We start from the raw sequence: 18,387 nt of genomic DNA, 5'->3' as shown, positions 1-18,387 counted from the left end.
CTAATTTTTACTTTCAGTGTCTGTCTCTGAAGATCTCCCACTCATTCCATCCACTTTGTCGCATAATCTTCAAATACACACTCCTCCTTCCTCATCCCTCTCTTCAAATCCATTGCCAAGTCCTATTTGACCTCAGGTCACGTCCCAGGTCAGCCCAGTTTTCTTTGTTCTCCACAGTCACACTCACAGTCCAAACCACCCCGGTCTGTCATAGGAGCTGCTGCTGTAGCCTCCAGCAGACTTCCCTCAGACTGTCATGTTGCCCACCCAGTCAGTTTCCCACACAACAGCCAAAATAATCTTTTAAAATCCCCTGTTCAAAACATATTAAGGAAATAATGTAACACATCATGTTATATTATATTAGAAAATATAGTCTACAGTTTTTGTGGGTTTGTTTGTTTGTTTGGTCTCAGCACCATCGACATCTTGTTCTGGATAATTATGTGATGTAAGGCACTATCCTGTATGTTTTAAGAAGTCTAACATATCCCAGGCTTCCACCCACCAGATACCAGAAGCATCCTTAGTCTTTCTCCTCTCCTCCACCCAGTGGGGACATCAAAAATGCCTCTAGATATTGACAAATGTTCCTGGAGGCATGGATATCCCTGGTTGAGAACCACTGATCTATGCCACCTGTAAGGCTCTGAATAATGTAGCCCTTCCTTCTCTGCAGCTGCTGAATTTCTTTCTTCTTGTAATGCTTTGTCATTGTTTGTGACATCTTTTTCATCCATCAAAATTCTGCTCAAGGTCTATTACATATCAGCTCCTTCATGGACCCTTTCTGAGATTTCCCAACACACAAAACGGTCTCCCAGCAAAACGCGTGGCTCCCTCTCTTATTCTCCTCTGGCCTTCTGTTCATATTCCAACTACATCATTTATCAGCTTTGTGTTCATCACAATTCATTATTTATCATTTTTATCCTCTTTTGAATGAAATACCGAGCATCATACCTGAAACACTGGGAGCATAATCAATTTTAATGAGCTAAATCATTTTATCATTTTTTTTTAAAGATTTTATTTATTTATTTGACAGAGAGAGATTACAAGTAGGCAGAGAGGCAGGCAGAGAGAGAGAGGAGGAAGCAGGCTCCCCGCTGAGCAGAGAGCCCGATGCGGGACTCATCCCAGGACCCTGGGATCATGACCTGAGCTGAAGGCAGCGGCTTAACCCACTGAGCCATCCAGGCGCCCCCATTTTATCATTTTTTAAATGGAAAAAAGTCGTGTCCCTCACATTCCTCTTGCCCTTCTCTCTCCATGCACACAGAGAAGTACTTACGCTGTGTTCCCTTTTGAGTCATCTCTTTTCCTGATGGGACTTTCTCTTCTATCTACTTTGAATTTACGGCCTCTCTCCAAAGATGTTTTATCACCAGTGTCTCTGCCTCTAACACCAAGCCTCCTAGCCACTTGTCTCGCTATTCTGCAAAGTAGAAAAGCCACCAGAAAACCAAGTAGTCCAGGGTCACTTGGCTTGTGGGAGGCAAAGCTAGCACTCGAACAGAGCCTGCAATCCACGCTTCCTACACGGCCTTCCTAACAGATGGTCTATTGGAAAGGACAATTGAGACCAAAAATAGACCTGTAATGGCTTATTAAGAGGCATTTACGGAGAGAGAGCACACTTTGCCATGTCCGACAAAGATATAAAAGCCGTAACTTGCAGTTGTATAAAATTTTTTGAAAACATTTCATCTTGTGTCTGGTGCACAGAATGTTCCTTATGGCTAAGACTCTCCTTCTGATGTAGTGAAAATATGCCTGCTGCTGGGATGCTGTTTTTGAGATTTTTGAGCGGAGCTCTCTGTTTTCCAAAATTCCTCTCTTCGCTGACAAACAGACACTAGACGCATGGCTTTGACTGCTTTCCTGTGGTCTGTAGCCAAACAGGGGAAATGGCCATAATTAAAATGTAACAAATCCCTTCAGGAGGCCTTGACTGAGAGATACATGTTTGTGTAATTTGAAAGAATTAATGAATATATTTGAAGTCTCCTTTAAAGAAAGTTCACGTTTTGTTTTGTTTTGCTTTGCTTTGTTTTGGAAAGGGGTTTGGAGATAGAATGAAAGTATCTCCAGCCAGTTTAGGAGAGACAGCAGCAAGAGAGGAGAGTGTGAAGACTCATATACGTCATTAACAGAGTTGAGGGGACTGGGGTGTCCCTGAGGACAGGATGTAAGTCCCTGTGATCTGCTGAAAATGAGCACAAGGAAATAAGAAACTGCCATTCACAGGTGTGGCTCCAGCTTGAACCCAGAAATAGATCCTATGAAATGGGGAAATGCAGGTTCGACTAGATTCCTATTTCAGCCTTCTGATGAACTGTTACTGTAGCATTTGTGAACAAATATCTTTTATGAATATCTTGGTGTCTAGAGCCAGAATTTCATATTTGTTAAATCATCACATACAAATAAGAAATGGGCATTAGAAAGCACTCCATTATTTTGATACACTATCTGTACACATTCAGCTTCCTCTTTATTTATCATAATTTGAAAAGAAATATTGTTACTTGCCAGGGGATAGAGCTCACCATATATTTGTCACAGTGTTGTTATTCTCAACATCTGCATGTGTAATTAAAAAGAGAAAAAAAGATAGGTTGTCTTTCCTTGTACACAGAAAAGATAGAATGAGAGGAATTATTTTTGGAATTGATGAGATGATGTTTGCTAATGATTTAAACTAGGATTGCAAATGAAGATAGCCACAAGCTTCATTCTAGTGTCAGTCTATCAAATTGTTGTTGGGAAATATATGCCACACCAGGAATTTTACATTACAAATATGTGAACTAACAGAAATGTAAAAGTTAACATTAGCAAGTAAAAGGCTTAATTACACACACACACACACACACACACACACACACACTTTTTCTCAAAACAGACCACCAGAATTAGGGATTTATAGGTCACTGAATCAGGATATACAAAAGATATAAAAGAACTTTTCCAAAGTCATCTACCTTGATGTATAATCTTTCCAGTCCTCCTGCCCCTTTGGTTTGGCTCCTCCCCTCAGACTTGCAATGACTGAAGAAGAAGTGGGTCAAGGAAAGAAAGAGGAAAAGATGGTACAAGGGGTCCTGGAGTAAAGAGCAAAGGCTCTACCTGCTGTCCCAGCCCCAAGTCTCTTCCACTTGGATTTCCAGTTAAAAGACCCCTGACAAGGAATGAGGTTTAATGTCTCTGTGACCAGGATCTGGGCTTCAGGGTAGATAAGGTTAGTCCAGTACAGAGGATTAAAAACAGTGCTAGACACAAAGTCATACGATGTCTGTGACCTATGTTGTAGGAAAGATAGGGAGGCCCCAGGAAGCATAATTTGGGCAGCCACATACTGGGGGGCAAGCCCTATTGTCCCAAGGATGAGGCTCCCACTCAAGGTGAGTCATATTATTGTGTAGCCATTTATATCACCTCCTAAGGTACCTTCCCTCCAACGTCCAGTCTTGGCACCTTTTCATGAACCCCACTTTCATTGGAGACCCTGGATCGCTTGAGCTCCTTTCTTCTTACACAGCCCTAGGTACCGTAACAGAAGTCCCAGAAGGTAAATTTCTTCTGTCATAGGATTTTTCCTGTTTGCCCTATTGCCTTTTGTATTTTGACTCTCTCACTTCCTCTCCTTATTTATTTTCCTTATATATTCCTTGTGTTCCCAAAGAACCTCTTTTAAGAATCAGCTGAAGATGGAGAAGAATCAGATGAAGAATCGGATGAAGATGAAGAAGATACAAATAATGGGAATTTTAATTTTGAAAGATAATATTCCTTAAGAAAAGATTCCATTCGCTCCTCTAAGGCTGTGGTTCTTAGGTTATAGGTGCGCCTTGGGTTTCTCCAGAGAGCTTTTAAAAAACATAGGTTCTTGGTGCCAGCCTGGATCTTCTAACTGGACTTTGAGGAATAAAAGCCTAGTGGATTTTGAAAAATGCCTAGAATTAGTTTAGATCATCTGACTTTTATTCTAAGACCAAAGCAATTTGTTGGAAAACCGATTACTTGAACTACATTCTTTAGTGTCTAATAGGATTGCATTTAGGAAATTGTTCTTTGGCCTTAACTGCTCAGGTTGAATTGAATAGCCTTATGAAAACTGCTAATTTAAAGTAAATTGGGTATTAAGGATATTGTCTACAACTTCACATACAACCTCACATTTGCATCGGACTCCTGGATAAAAATTTCTCTTAGACGCAAGTGCTGCCATGAGGTAGGGGTTGACAGAGGAGGCAGAAAACAACTGTTTCTCCTGAGAAACTTTCATCTTTTGCATTTAAAAATTTGTAGCTAATAAGGTTCCCCCTTTTCTTTGTAGTCTATTACAAAGCTCTCAAATCAAATTCAAGCTCAAAATAGCCCATGTTTAGTAATTGTGTACATCTTTCTGGTGTACCTACCTGTGTATAACCTAGGCTTCATTTTATTTTTCAAATTATATTTTGGGCTTCATTTCTTACTCTTTTTCTGTTATTTTGAAATTGTTATTAGAAATAGCATTAAATTCTCATGGGGTAACTAATAACAAGGCACAAACATACACATAACAGTGATTGCATTTTTTTTTTCCTTTTACGAAGTTCATTACTAGATGTGGGAACAAATATAAACTCTAGGGTTTGAAAAAGTATAATAAATGACCGATGAAGAAACCTGAAATTAGAAATAATATCTTCTTGTAACCTTTCATTAATAGATACATATCAATTATTAACACTATCTTTTAAAAACAGTGATTAAATTTATGTGAATACCGTGACTTCTCTCCTGATCATTTTTCACTCATATTGTGTGGTATGCTTCCACAAATTTTCTGTGTTATAACAAGCATTACAATTTTTTTAAAAAAAGATTTTATTTATTTGAGAGAGAGAGAGAGAGCACAAACCAAGGAGAAAGGCAGAGGGAAAAGCAGACTCCCCACTGAGCAGGGAGCCCAATGTGGGGCTCAATTCCAGGACCCTGGGATCATGACCTGAGCCAAAGGCAGACGCTTAACCAACTGAGCCACCCATGTTCCCCTATTTTCTCATTTTAGAGTTGAAAAAATAAAAAGATTTTATAATGTCCACAGAAGTATTATTCCTATATAGTGGAGGCATTTAGAAATTCCTGCTCTGACTCTGCTGTTGATCAATTAAGGTCAACTGTGTCTACAAAATTCATTTAATGATTGTTAAATGCATGCAGCCTGAATGGCATGGTACCAGAGACTATGGTAAACATAGAGAGAATAATGTAGCCCCTGATCTCAAGATATTAAAACTCAGTTGGAGGGAAAGACTTATGACGTGTGACTTTAAGGAAAAACTAAACAATAAATAGCATAAAAAAGTATAAGCTATTATAGAAAAATTAGAGTGATGTTATTTTATTATTTGTTTATCAAATTGATAAAGATAATATATACATCATATTCAAAACTAACAGCGATCTGAATGTATCTTAATATGCTTTTGAATTGTAATTTCTTTACAAATATTCTGGAGGACAATTTGTTAATATATATTAAAGATCTCAAATGTGTTCATATCCCTGGACCCCACAGTTCTACTCCTTTAACTTTAACCTGAGAAAATAACTGAAGACATAATCAAAGATGTATTTATGAGACTGTTTAAGTCTAAAATATTTATGAGACTTTACATGTATAATCACAGGGAAAAAATGGAGAACTAAATCAAGTTATTAATAATGTTTATCTCTGAATTGAAATTTTCTATACTTGGTGAAATACTCCAAAGTTTTATAGGACAGGGTATTACCTTTATAACCAGAAAAATCTGACCATACATCTAATTTTCAAATTCTCATCAAAAAAAGCAGTTATTGAATTCTATGTGAAGCCAGGTGTCCAGATGTTTAGAAATATCTAATTAGTAGTATCCAATTTTTAACTCTGGTTATTGCAGAAGGAAGAATGAGCAGTGGGGTTGGAGTTTGCATCGACAGTCGCCCAGTACAGCTGATGTAGTTCGAGGAAGGAGAGATTTCAAGGAGAAATCTCTTTAAGGGCAACCTGTGTGCACCACCTTCCTTGAGATGCAGGGGGTTCTGATCTGCTGCTTTTGCCAGAGTCACATGAGCTGACATCAGTCTACATGGGGAAGAGGGACGCTCTATTCTGAGTGTGGCTGTCATGCCACAGCTGCTCCTACCATCTGTTCTGCCTTTGATTCATATTGTTTGTCATTTCCCTTGTGCCTTTTTTGTAGGCGGCTGTCCAGTGCTCATTTTTAAGTGACTTCTCCGAGACCAGGGGATTGATGGTCATAACAGCATGATTTCAATTCTATTTTACCTGGAGGGCTTCGGTTTCAGAAAAAGAAATCCAAATAATATATCAGCAATCCATGTGAGGCATTGAAAATTCAATTCGAGAAGTTAATCAAGTTTTTGTGATCCCTTTGTTCTGATGACCTAGTTAAGTAACTTGAAGATGCTAGCAGGGATATATTTGGCTTGAGTGTAGACAGAAGGAAAGAGACATGGTTTAGATGGTACATAGACTTCAAGTGGCAGCTCAGAGGTGGCTCTTTTAGGGTCAAATCTGTCATGATATTTGTAGTGTCCTAATTGCTCTCAATCTAATGTTTTATGTAATTGATGGTTTTTGTCTTTTTCAGAGCCTTAAAGAACAAAAAGAATTATTTTAAGTAAAAATATTCAAACACGTTCATTCATTCATTTCTCCAGACACCTGGGCACCAGCTTTGAGGCTGGCTCAGCACAGGACTGGAGGTAGAGAGATGAGTAAGAGGCTTTCCTTCCTTGGAGACAACGATGAATTTGTTTCTTGACTGGGTTAAACACTGTGAGGTAGTTCAGCTGCTGTCTCTTTGAAGCAATGTCTGTGAAGACTCACTAGAAGAAAAGCACTGAAAAATCTGTTACGGAAGGAGGGAGAGCAAATGAAAAGAGACAGAAGAGAACCATGAAATCCTAAAATAGAAAACGGTATGAGTTAGGACAGTTTTAACCATCTGAAGGAGAAGTCGGTTGTTCATTCCCTTGCTTTTAGGTCATCCAAAAGGGAGTTCCTTTTTCACTTCCTGGAGATCCCTGTGGAAAGTGCCTTGAGCCATTCCCGTAACAAGCCATTTAGGGGTCTCATTTCCCCCCTCTGACAAAACATTCTTCTCTGTGTCCAATCACACCTCCGTTTTGCGGGACCAGCGCAGCGCCTGCTAAGATCTGCTCCATACTCTGCAAAACCAAAAACCATTTCCTTCTGTTCCATAGTCTCGACGTCTGCAAACAGTATCTGCAAACATTCGGTGTGCTTTGTTGCGAAGGACACTTCGCATTTTTTTATCTTATTTAATTCTTAGAACCAGCCTGGGAGACTGGCATTTTTTTTAAATCTTCATTTAATAGCTGAGGCCATTTGGATGCAGAGAATTAAGAAACTTGTGGAAAAACACTATGCCATAAGGGACAGACTCGGTTCAGGCTGCTCGGACTCAACAGTCATGGTTTAAAGCACAGGTTATTTTAACTAGTTATCATTGCTTCCATTTGCCAGATATTTCTGGGTCTTTACCCTTCCAGAAAACTGTTGGGCTTGTATTTCCTGGCTACCTCGTGGTACAGTGGTTTAGCCCATGAGTTGAAAGCATAGGGTAGTTGCTGGCATGAGAGGATCCAGAATTTCCCCCTCTCAAATAAAAGCTGGCAACGTTCAAGAAGGTGACTACTCACTGAACCTTTGTCTACCAGTCACGGTGAAAACCAGGGTCCCCACTGACCCATGGTGGTCAAAAGCGAACAACAGATGCCTTCATTTATAATCCATTGTGATTTTGGGAGTTGTTGCAGGAGCATAAATAAGCATATTCCGACCAGCACAAACTCTAAGCTCTTGCACTTGTGCAAAGAAGATCCTCTATGTGTGTATGTATCTTCCTTCTCTTGCGTCCCCTCTGGGCACACATCAGCCAGAGTTAATGGCAAAGGTTGGCTTTACCTTTGAAAGGAAGGGTGGAGGAAGGGCTCAGGGGGATTCAAAGAGAAGAGAAGGTATGAAATGGGTAAAGGTGATTCCTCTAGAGCAATGGTTCTCAAAGTCCTGTTTCTGGCTGGCAGTGAAGATCATGATGAAAGAGGCAGGGTTTGCCCTTCTGAGCTTTTATGAAGACCATAAATAGATATTTTGAAAATGACTATATCCACATCATGAAATGAACTTTACACATTTATTGAACAGTTAAGTGTGTATTTATTGTAAGTTCCCACTGAGAAACCAAGTAGTTACTATAGAAATGTCTCTGATGGGATTGAGGTAGAGGTGAGACGATTCTTCCCGTGAGCTCCAAAACTATAGAAACCCCACTGGGATTTGGGTTATTTCCTGGGACTCTTTCCTAGGAAGACTGTTGTTAAATGTCAATAGCTAAGCACGTTTTATGACATGATTTCCAGATCTAGGTATATTTAGCATCATATAAGAAGCTGTTATAGCTCCAGATTCCTAGACCTCACCCCTAGATACTCTGTCACAGTGTTTGGCAGGAGCCCAGGGAAACTGTATTTTAAGGGAATGAAAGTGAGGGGGGCCTGGGTGGCTCAGTGGGTTAAGCCTCTGCTTTTGGCTCAGGTCATGATCCCAGGGTCCTGGGATGGAGCCCCACATCGGGCTCACTGCTCGGTGGGGAGCCTGCTTCCCCCCACCCCTATCTGCCTCTCTGCCTATTTGTGATCTCTGTCAAATAAATAAATAAAATCTTTGAAAAATCAAAGCGAAAAGTCTCAACTCCAGAAATCCTCCTTGATTGTGCTGACCACTGCCAAGTTTGGCTGTTTTCAAATATCCTTCCCTTCAGAACTCTCCTTTCAAACGCACATTTGGAGCCCCCTTGGATGATTTCTGGTTGACTGGAGGAGGGTTATGCCTCAAAGTTTTCAAAACATGAATTTCCTGGGGTCCCAGGGAGACAAGCCTGAGGGGAACTCGGAAGGAAATAAAGAGCAGAAAGTACAGTCTACTCCATGCATCTGCTACAACATAGAGGGCTCGCTGCATAAAGATGGCTGGATTCCTTGCAGAGCCTTTTATCTTCACACTGTCAGAAACATACAGACAAAAGCCTATGCATATTAAGCAGAAGTTTGCCTCAAATGACCAATAATTTATTTTTTGGTGGCAAGAGGAATCTAATTTATTTATTCATTTTTTTATTTTTTTTTTTAGCACTAAGGAAAACCAGACCCTGAAATTGGTAAGATCATTCTGGAAGGCAGAATTTTTCTGGAAGGACTCACTTGCATGTCTGAATGACATGCTATTGTCCATTTGACATGCACCTCAGAGACATGAGGTAGCCCCTAGGAAGTTCCCAAGTTCCACTTCTAGGTCACATGATACACCAGGCTCTTCCACTTCCTTTTCTCATATCCATATATCTATGCCATCTCCTGATTCTTTGATTTCTAGCCAAAGGTCCCTGGTGTCAGTAGTCCACGCTCTGGCATCTCCTGAGTCCTCGAGCATGGAGCTGACTCGCCATTATCGTTGCAAATATTCTTCTTTCTTTCTTAAAGATTCTTAGCCTTAGTTATTTATAAATTAACATACAGAATTAAATGATGATCAGTGATGAATGTAGTTTAGATTTATGAATCTTTATGTTTTTCCTTTTCTTTAGGAATTATGAAACTTATAAAAAGTAATCTTATTATTAAAAGCCTAAGGGGGCACTTGGGTGGATCAGTTGGTTAAGTGTCTGCCTTCTGCTCAGGTCATGGTTCTGGGGTCCTGGGACTGAGCCCTGCATTGGCTCTTTGCTCAGTGGGGAGCCTGGTTTTCCCACTGCCTCCCGTTACCCCTGCTGGTGCTCTCTCCCTCTCTCTGTTAAATAAATAAATCTTTTTTTTTTTTTTTAAAGCCTCTGAAGTCTTACTAAAATGCTATGAAGATGTGTCCATTTTCAACTTTGCAGAGAATGGAGAGAGAAGACAGGCAACGCTTCATGGTCACCTGTAGCAGGTGAAACAAATGAGCTCAGTTGAGTTTTCACACTCACATTGCCCCTGTTCTGTTTCACATTGTTCTGTGTGTGGAATTCATCATTATTCCTGAATTTTCATAAAATGAAATCAAATGAAATCATTAAAGCACTCACAGAACACATTGGTATGTGTGAAAAACTTCGCTGAAGATTTGGAGAAAATGCTGAGATTGACACAACAGAAAGGCAAACAGCTAGAAGTCTGACAGTTCTCTTATTCTTACAAGTGCCCGGCTGTTCCAGAGCCCAAGCTTGAACTTCCTCCACGCTGCCTTCCTCTCCCTCCCTTCTTCCTCTCTTCTTCCTTTCTTCTCACTCTCCCTCAAGTTCATGTTCTTTTCCGTACAGACCAACTTACCTACTATGTTTGTAGTCTTCGATCCTTAGAGTCAAATCCTCAGGATCTCATTTTCTATTCTCAAGAGGATCCCCAAAGTACGTCTCTAAAAAGATACAACTCCTTCCTTTGCAGCTGAGAGTAGCCATTAAAAATGCACGAAGGGGCACCTGGGTGGCTCAGTGGGTTGAGCCTCTGCCTTCGGCTCAGGGTCCTGGGATCGAGCCCTGCATCGGGCTCTCTGCTCAGAGGGGAGCCTGCTTTCTCCTCTCTCTCTCTGCTTGCTTCTCTGCCTACTTGTGATCTCTGTCTGTCGAATACATAAATAAAATCTTTTTAAAAAATGCATGAATATATATATTCCTCTACAGAATTATAAAATATAAAATTGTGAAAACTAGAAGAATGCTCTGTCAACATGAATCTCAGGAAGACTTGTGGGTCAGCATTCTGGTTGGGTGCCAACGTGCCCGTAAAATGCAGACATAAGAACTAAGCGATAAAGAAAAAAAAAATCAAAACATAACACTACAGGCATTAACTTTACTTTCTTTTAAGGTTTTTTTTATTTTAGAGAGGGGTTTCAGGGGCAGAGGGAGGAGGAGAAAGAATTCTTAAGCAGTCTTCCCGCTGAGTGGAGAGCCTAATGTGGGGCTTGATCCCAGGACCCTGGGATCATGACCTGAGCCGAAGGCAGTCACTTAACTGACTGAGCCACCCTATGATACTATTAATAATTTTAAGGAACTGATATAAACCTTAAGATACATATAGTTTCTTATCCAACACCCGACTATTCTATGAAAGTGTTTTCTTGCAGACTTTCTTTGATACTGTGCTTTTCTGGTTTGAATTTCCCTCTCACCTGAAGTCATAAGCTGCTGGGTTAGCTGCAAAGCATACTTGCAGTTAGAAGCTTGAACCTCAAAGGACCTGACCCAGCTATAGAATTCACTGGAAAGTGTAGTAGCCACCCCTCATCTTGGCAGGTTTGAGTATCCAGGAGGTCCAATGTGAAGACTAGGGCTTGGCCACAGTAGTATTAGATAAAAAATAGTACTCAGCCCCAGGCAGTTGGAATTAGGGATCTGTTCAGAATAGGAGAAAACTATTCTATCCTATTTGCTTAATTTGTATTCTTCCTAGCTGTTATCATCTCTTGGATTAATTTAATTTCTAGTCTTTCCCCTCTGCATTCATTGTACGGAAATACATATGTTCAGGAAACGTCTTTCTGGAAGGACATAACCGTGTATGTAGAAGTACCGTGATAGCACTTGAGCATCACAGAGCCTCAGGTGTGGGTGGAGGCAGGGCAATTTATGACAATTACAAGTAAAGAGAATGTAGGTTACTAGTAGGTTAATCACACTAGATAGTAGACCCCAAGGGGAGATCCCACTGTGATCCTGATAGTGTAACTTAATTGTATAGGGACTCCATTTCCTTATTTGTAACATGTTGTGAATAACACATGCTTTACGGGACTATTATCAGCCAAATTAAGATAAGATGATGTGAGTGACACATAGTAGGTCTTCAATATATACTAAAACAAAATCCAAAACAACTTAAGTAAGTTTGAGTATAAGGTAGCCTGATTTACATTTATACCAGAAAATAATGTAATTTTTCTAAAAACAAACTTCATTTCTTTAATTTTTATGTTAAACTCAAGGATTAGCTCAGTGAAAAGTGGCAAAAAACGTGACTAACTTAGTAAGATAATCAGCAGTAGCTAGATAATGACAGAAAGAAGGGTGACTAACAGATCTTAAAAAGGTCCAAATTGTGGCACCTGGGTGGCTCAGTTGGTTAAGCGACTGCCTTCAGTTCAAGTCATGATCCTGGCGTCCTGGGATCGAGTCCCACATAAGACTCCCTGCTTGGCAGAGAGTCTGCTTCTCCTGCTGACCTCTCTCCTCTCATGCACGCTCTCTCTCTCTCCCTCAAATTAAAAAAAAAAAAAAAAAAGGTCCAAATTTGTCTCAGACAGCTACATCAACATGAAAATGGATGTGAAAATGTTTCATAAAATGTGAAGTCGAATAGAAATATTTGCATTATCTCTTGTTTTGAGAGATGTCATGATTAGAGGAGAGCAAAAGAGTGTTGGAATGAGGTAGACTCAAGTCCTGTAGTTCACATTTGCCATTTTAATAACAGTCAGATTGCATGCATTAAAAAAAAAACACTTTATCTCAGTTTGCTTTTAGGGAGTACTGTGACATTGATTCCAACTTTGCAAGGCTGTTGGAGTCAGCGTGATGTGAGGTAAGTTCACATGGTTGCTCTCTGGTAGATGGAAACATCAATCCCAATTCCCTTCCTCAGTCTATATTTGCTGCATGAGTTAGCAGTTCTTCCTTCTAGAGGCAGGTGGGTGTTCTCCCCTGGACTCAAGTATGGCTGGAAGGTGGGCTTTTCCCTTGTTTTGGCAGAACACAGGACACAGGCAGAGACTGGGGATGCATTTGTATAATTCTACTTGCCCTCTTGTGCTGCTGCTATCACTATCAGAAGAGCCGCCCTCAAGGAGCTGCCTCCCCTTTAGGCTGGGAATTCAGCACAAAGACACACACGAGGGACCTGGGCCTAAGCCCAAGTGAAGAGTCAAGCGGAGACGCCCAGTCTGAAACAGCGATGCTCAGTTACTCTGAGTTTAAGTCGGTTGAACCACATCCAGCTGAGAGAGAAAAAGCTCACCAAGTTCTGGGAAGGTTGTCACCAGGGCTGTTGTGGTGGTGGATGACGGATACTCTCACCCACAGCATGTGCTCACCAGAATAAGTGTACGTGACCTCTTGTAGGATTATTAATGGCATTGCCACAACCATTTCCGAAGAAATAAGAGCATAAACGGATGGGACAGCAAAAGGGCAGAGAGTGGAGTCAGACTTTCTTGAGACTAACTTCTGTGGCATTTTTTAAGATCACAATGGGCGGGGGTTTTCATGTTCCCGCAGGTCCCAGAAATAACTGTATAGGTCACCTAACCTAAATCCCATAAGCATGTATCAGAATTAATAAGATTGATAAAGAAGCAGAAATCAAGTATGACTGATGTGTTAAGCCAACCTGAGGTGCAAGAGAACGTGCCGTTAGATAATTTTGTAATAATTTTGTAAATAATTTTGCTCTGGATTTACTCTTTTGATGAGTAGGAGGAACGCATGCCAGAGACCTGGAAGGGAGATCCCATCCCTGCTGAGGAATCAGACGTGAGTTCAAATCTTATCTCCTCTGTTTCCTCGGTAGATGGCTTGAGCCACAGAAATAGACACTTGGGGGAACATCTTGAGTGAGTGTGAGTTCAGTGAGAATACAGCAGGGCTCACACAGTGCCTGGTTTTTCCTAATGAACAGAGGATGAGCAGTGAAGCATGGTCATCTGTATAACACCCACAGCAACCATGCAGGCCCCAGAACTCACACCTAGAATCTTCCCCGGCCAACACTTGTTCTCCTAACTGGCATCTCCAGTGGTCTTCCCACTTTAAATCCATTTGCTTTCTACTTGAAACCTCCTCTTTTCATGGTTTAAACTCCACATCTCCTCGGAACAGTTGGGTGTCCTGTTGCCTTCTGCCCTGAAAATCTTCCAGAACACACACGCACTTCACAGGTGGCTGTCTCTGCAGTTTTTTCTTGTATTTTTACAGCTTTCTGCCCTGAAGCACCTCTTTGTTTCAGAGAAACTAGATTTAAAAAATGGACCTGTGCCCAGAGAGTTTACACATCTTTATAAAAAGTATCATGTGCTAAATAATGAGTGTGTGAAATACCAAACACTGTAAGCGAATTACATAGCAACCTACTCGCTAATGCATTAGAGTATTTTCATTCCATTTAAAAGAATTAAAACACCAATTTCCTGATCCTTCAAGAGTAAGTGAAAATTCCAACCATTTATTATTATTATTATTTAAATCTGCCTCTTGACATGTACTTTTAAAAAAAATCATCTTTTTTTTTAATGGCTTTAAAAAGGGGAATAATCCATTACTTAGCCTAGCCTACTTAATATGGGAAAGAACAACTGAAATGTATGATTTTGAAAACAGAATTTTGGTGTGAGGATGTATTAAACATGGAAAGAATGCTGAGTGGCTGTTGAGTGGAAATATACTAAGTGTTTTTTTTTTCTTGGATACCATTCAACCTGATCTTTTTGGTTTTAGAATTCAATGAAAGTAAGAAATATGTTAATGAAGCCTCTTAATGGCAAAAGCAATGAAATTGTATTGAACCATTAAAAGAGAAATTGGTAAGAAATGACTGAGTATGAAGACATTATAGGTACATTCTGTGAATTTTATTCAAAGTTATTCTCCTTGGTGGCTATTAATAGCACCTCATAATTTGGCCTATTTTTCCTCAAAGAGAAAAATTCCCAAAGAGAGAGGCAGATCATCATCTCCTATATGGCTTCTATACATTTCTAGCATTCCCTTAAATTGACAAAATTGCCCAAGTTATACTTTCCTGGACATTAAGATGTGCTCTGCTCCCATAGGGCGATTCAAAAGTGGTATTTTTACTGTCCTTTTTTTTTTTTTTTTAAAGATTTTTTATTATTCATTTGACAGAGAGAGATCACAAGTAGGCAGAGAGACAGGCAGAGAGAGAGAGAGAGGAGGAAGCAGGCTCCCTGCTGAGCAGAAAGCCCGATGCGGGACTCGATCCCAGAACCCTGGGATCATGACCTGAGCCGAAGGCAGCAGCTTAACCCACTGAGCCACCCAGGCGCCCTTTTTACTGTCCTTTTAAGGCTACCATCTTTGAATGTTGAAATGAAATTATTGTTGAAATTATCTTCCAGGACTTTCAAAACCAGTGATAATGGCATAAACAACATGGCTCTTTCTTCGGCTATGACTAATTTCTACTGGAAGAAATACTTCCTGTCCAAGAGCTGGGTCAGTTCAACTTTGAGCCCCAGTTCTATTCCCTATGCTTCAAGTTCAAATCATGTCTCTTATGAGCAGTTGGCCTTGTTTGCCAGGAATCTCTTGAGCACTGTTTCCACGACGCATTTTTACCTCAGTGTGTCCCTCTTTTCTTCTCTCCCACAACACTGTTTGTCATTCTTCGTATGCATGAAATCATGCTAGGAGTTTAATGAAAAGAAAATTACCTCAGGCCATTTGTCTTATTTTCTTATGTTTAATCCATCTTCTCCCTCTCTTTGCAGGATTTGGAAATACAGCCAGTTTTTGGGGGGCTTGAGCTCTGCTGAGCCCACATAGTTCCTGGATACCTAGAGCTACCCTCATTGTAATGGAATGAAGATCCTTCCTTGTCTGGGCCGCGTGCTTCTCAATGTTCATTCTTCTCTGGGGCTAGATTAGAGTGCAGGTGGGAAAAATTTATTCAGATTCACATCAGCAGAACATCCTGCTCTGGCCCTAAAACTCAGGACTTTTTCCCAAATACGTTTCTCATTCAGGGTCCCTCCTGTTTATAAATACCTAAAAAGGAAGTCCTCTACCCACTTGCACCAGCATTATCCAAAAATTAAAAAAATTGAAAATTTTTAAAATTCTTGGGCTCTTTCCTATAATTCTACTGAACCAGAGTTTTAGGGAGTTTGGCCAGAGAACTGAAATAGTTAAAAGCTCTCCAGGTGATTCCTATACACATTAGGATGTGGGACCGCCACAATAAATGGCACCATTAGCCATCCAATTGCTCATACTAAACTCTGGCAGTCATCCCTAAGATTTTATGTCTCTCACCCTCCCCACATTTAATCAATAACCTAATCTACAAATTTACCTCTTAGAGATGTCATGATTATAAGAGATACTGTCTGAGACAGTGATTTATAATCTGATTAGGTAGGATGCCGAAGCATAAAATTAATTAATTCCTATGTGCGATTTATACTCTTCCCACAAAACTTAAAGATAAATACTCCTTAGGGAATAAGATGCTGAGTGGTTGAACAAGATGCTAAATCAAAGTGCTCGATGTCTAATCTACCAGATTCCCTCATCCTTTCTGGGTTTCAGCTCCCCTTGCTTATCCTTTCCTGATTATCTCTCCGAATCTCAAACAGACACTGTAACCTTCCTTAATTCCTGTTTCTGGTGAAAAGGCATGGTGTATTTTACTTTAGTACATTAAGGATTACAATGTTAAATCATGTGTTCTGCTGCTAGGTGATAGAAACTAATTTTCCAGAAGCTTAAATAACCCAGAACGTTTTATTTTTTGCTGGGAAGTAAGACAGGGAAGAGAAACTTGAGGATGAACTTTCTTGTAATTGTGTCTTTTTTTTTTTTTTTAAAGATTTTATTTATTTGACAGACAGAGGTCACAAGCAGGCAGAGAGGCAGGCAGAGAGAGAGAGGAAGGGAAGCAGGCTCCCTGCTGAGCAGAGAGCCTGACACGAGGCTCAATCCCAGGACCCTGAGACCATGACCTGAGCCAAAGGCAGAGGCTTAACCCACTGAGCCACCCAGGTGCCCCTTGTAATTGTGTCTTATGGTACCATTTGCTTGAATTGGTTCCCGATAGAATTGTTTCATAATGACCATTGTTAGAACTAATGCTTATGAATGTATTTCTTAGTATCTCTAGTATTTCCTTTTTCACTTAAAATCATTTAATACCTTCTTTTGGTTTTCTTATAAATATCTGACACTGATAAATAATTCCTTAAAATCAACTTTTTCTTGGGACGCCTGGGTGGCTCAGTGGGTTAAAGCCTCTGCCTTCAGCTCGGGTTGTGATCCCAGAGTCCTGGGATCAAGCCCTGCGTCAGACTCTCTGCTTGGTAGGGAGCCTGCTTCCTTCTCTCTCTCTCTGCCTACTTGTGAACTCTGTCAAATAAATAAATAAATAAATAAAATCTTTAAAAAAAATTAACTTTTTCTTTTTTCTGATTGTCATGTAATAATGACTCATAGATACAAGTTCAAAAACAGAGAAAAGTTTAAAGGCAAAAGGAAAATCAACTATAATTCTACAAAATATGTAACTCTACATAAAATCAGGCTTAAAGAGGAGTTATGAAACTCTAAAGCATTTATGAAGCTCACAAATCCCTTTTAAGAAAAATGGCAATAAATGCTTATTAAGCACATACTTTGTGCCAGCCATGTGGCACAAATGATCTCTGAGCATTTAGTGGTGAATGATTTAGATACAGGTGCTACAGACTCTCATGGAGTGTACAGTCCTGAGTTTTATTTTATTTTATTTATTATTTTATATATATTTTTTATTTTGGCAAAAGTCACTGTGGACTTTCCATTAAGTGAAATGGTATCTTCTACTAACCCAGTTCAATAACATATTTATTCAACAATAATTCAACAAATATTTATTGAATTCTATTTAGTCAGCACAAGTAACACTAGCTGCTTTTAAAAAAATGCCTTAACAATTTAGAGTTTTAAACTAGTAAGACCTTTTCTTCTGGCTCCTGTTTCAATCTGATGGAGGTTGGAGAGGACTCCAAGCTGTGTTCTGAGGATTCTGACATCTACTTTGTAATGGCACCATTTTTAGCACAGACCTTCCTGGGAGGATGTGGATTATCACATGGGATCATTACAAGGGCCAGACCTAGAGTGTCTTATATTATATATGGTCACACTCCTTTGGTCAGTTGTAGTTACATGGCTCCCAACTCAGCAGCAAATGAGAGACCCAGGGAGAGGAGAATTAAAATGGACTCTCAATATTTAGCTTTATCTCTGCCACAGCTCATCAAATGTCCATCTCAGTATTTCCCACACAGGCAAGACTCCCTACTCCCATTTTCTCCCTAAGGAAGATAACCTTAAATCTCATCTAGTCAAGGTTTAGTATCACTGTATAATGTGTTATCTCTTCATGTCACATTTTGTTGCCCTCAAGTTGGCTTAACAGTACAAACAGTAAAGGAACAGATGATCTATTGCTCCCATACTTATATAAAATTGTGGAACAGGGACTGTTTAACAGCAACAAACACTCACAGGCAGAAAGGTGATGAATGGCAGATACTCTACAGCCCCTGGTCTGTTG

The sequence above is a fragment of the Mustela erminea genome, chromosome 7 (assembly GCF_009829155.1).
Source record: "Mustela erminea isolate mMusErm1 chromosome 7, mMusErm1.Pri, whole genome shotgun sequence".
Classification (NCBI taxonomy): Eukaryota; Metazoa; Chordata; class Mammalia; order Carnivora; family Mustelidae; genus Mustela; species Mustela erminea.
Note: the sequence above shows the minus strand (reverse complement) of the source record.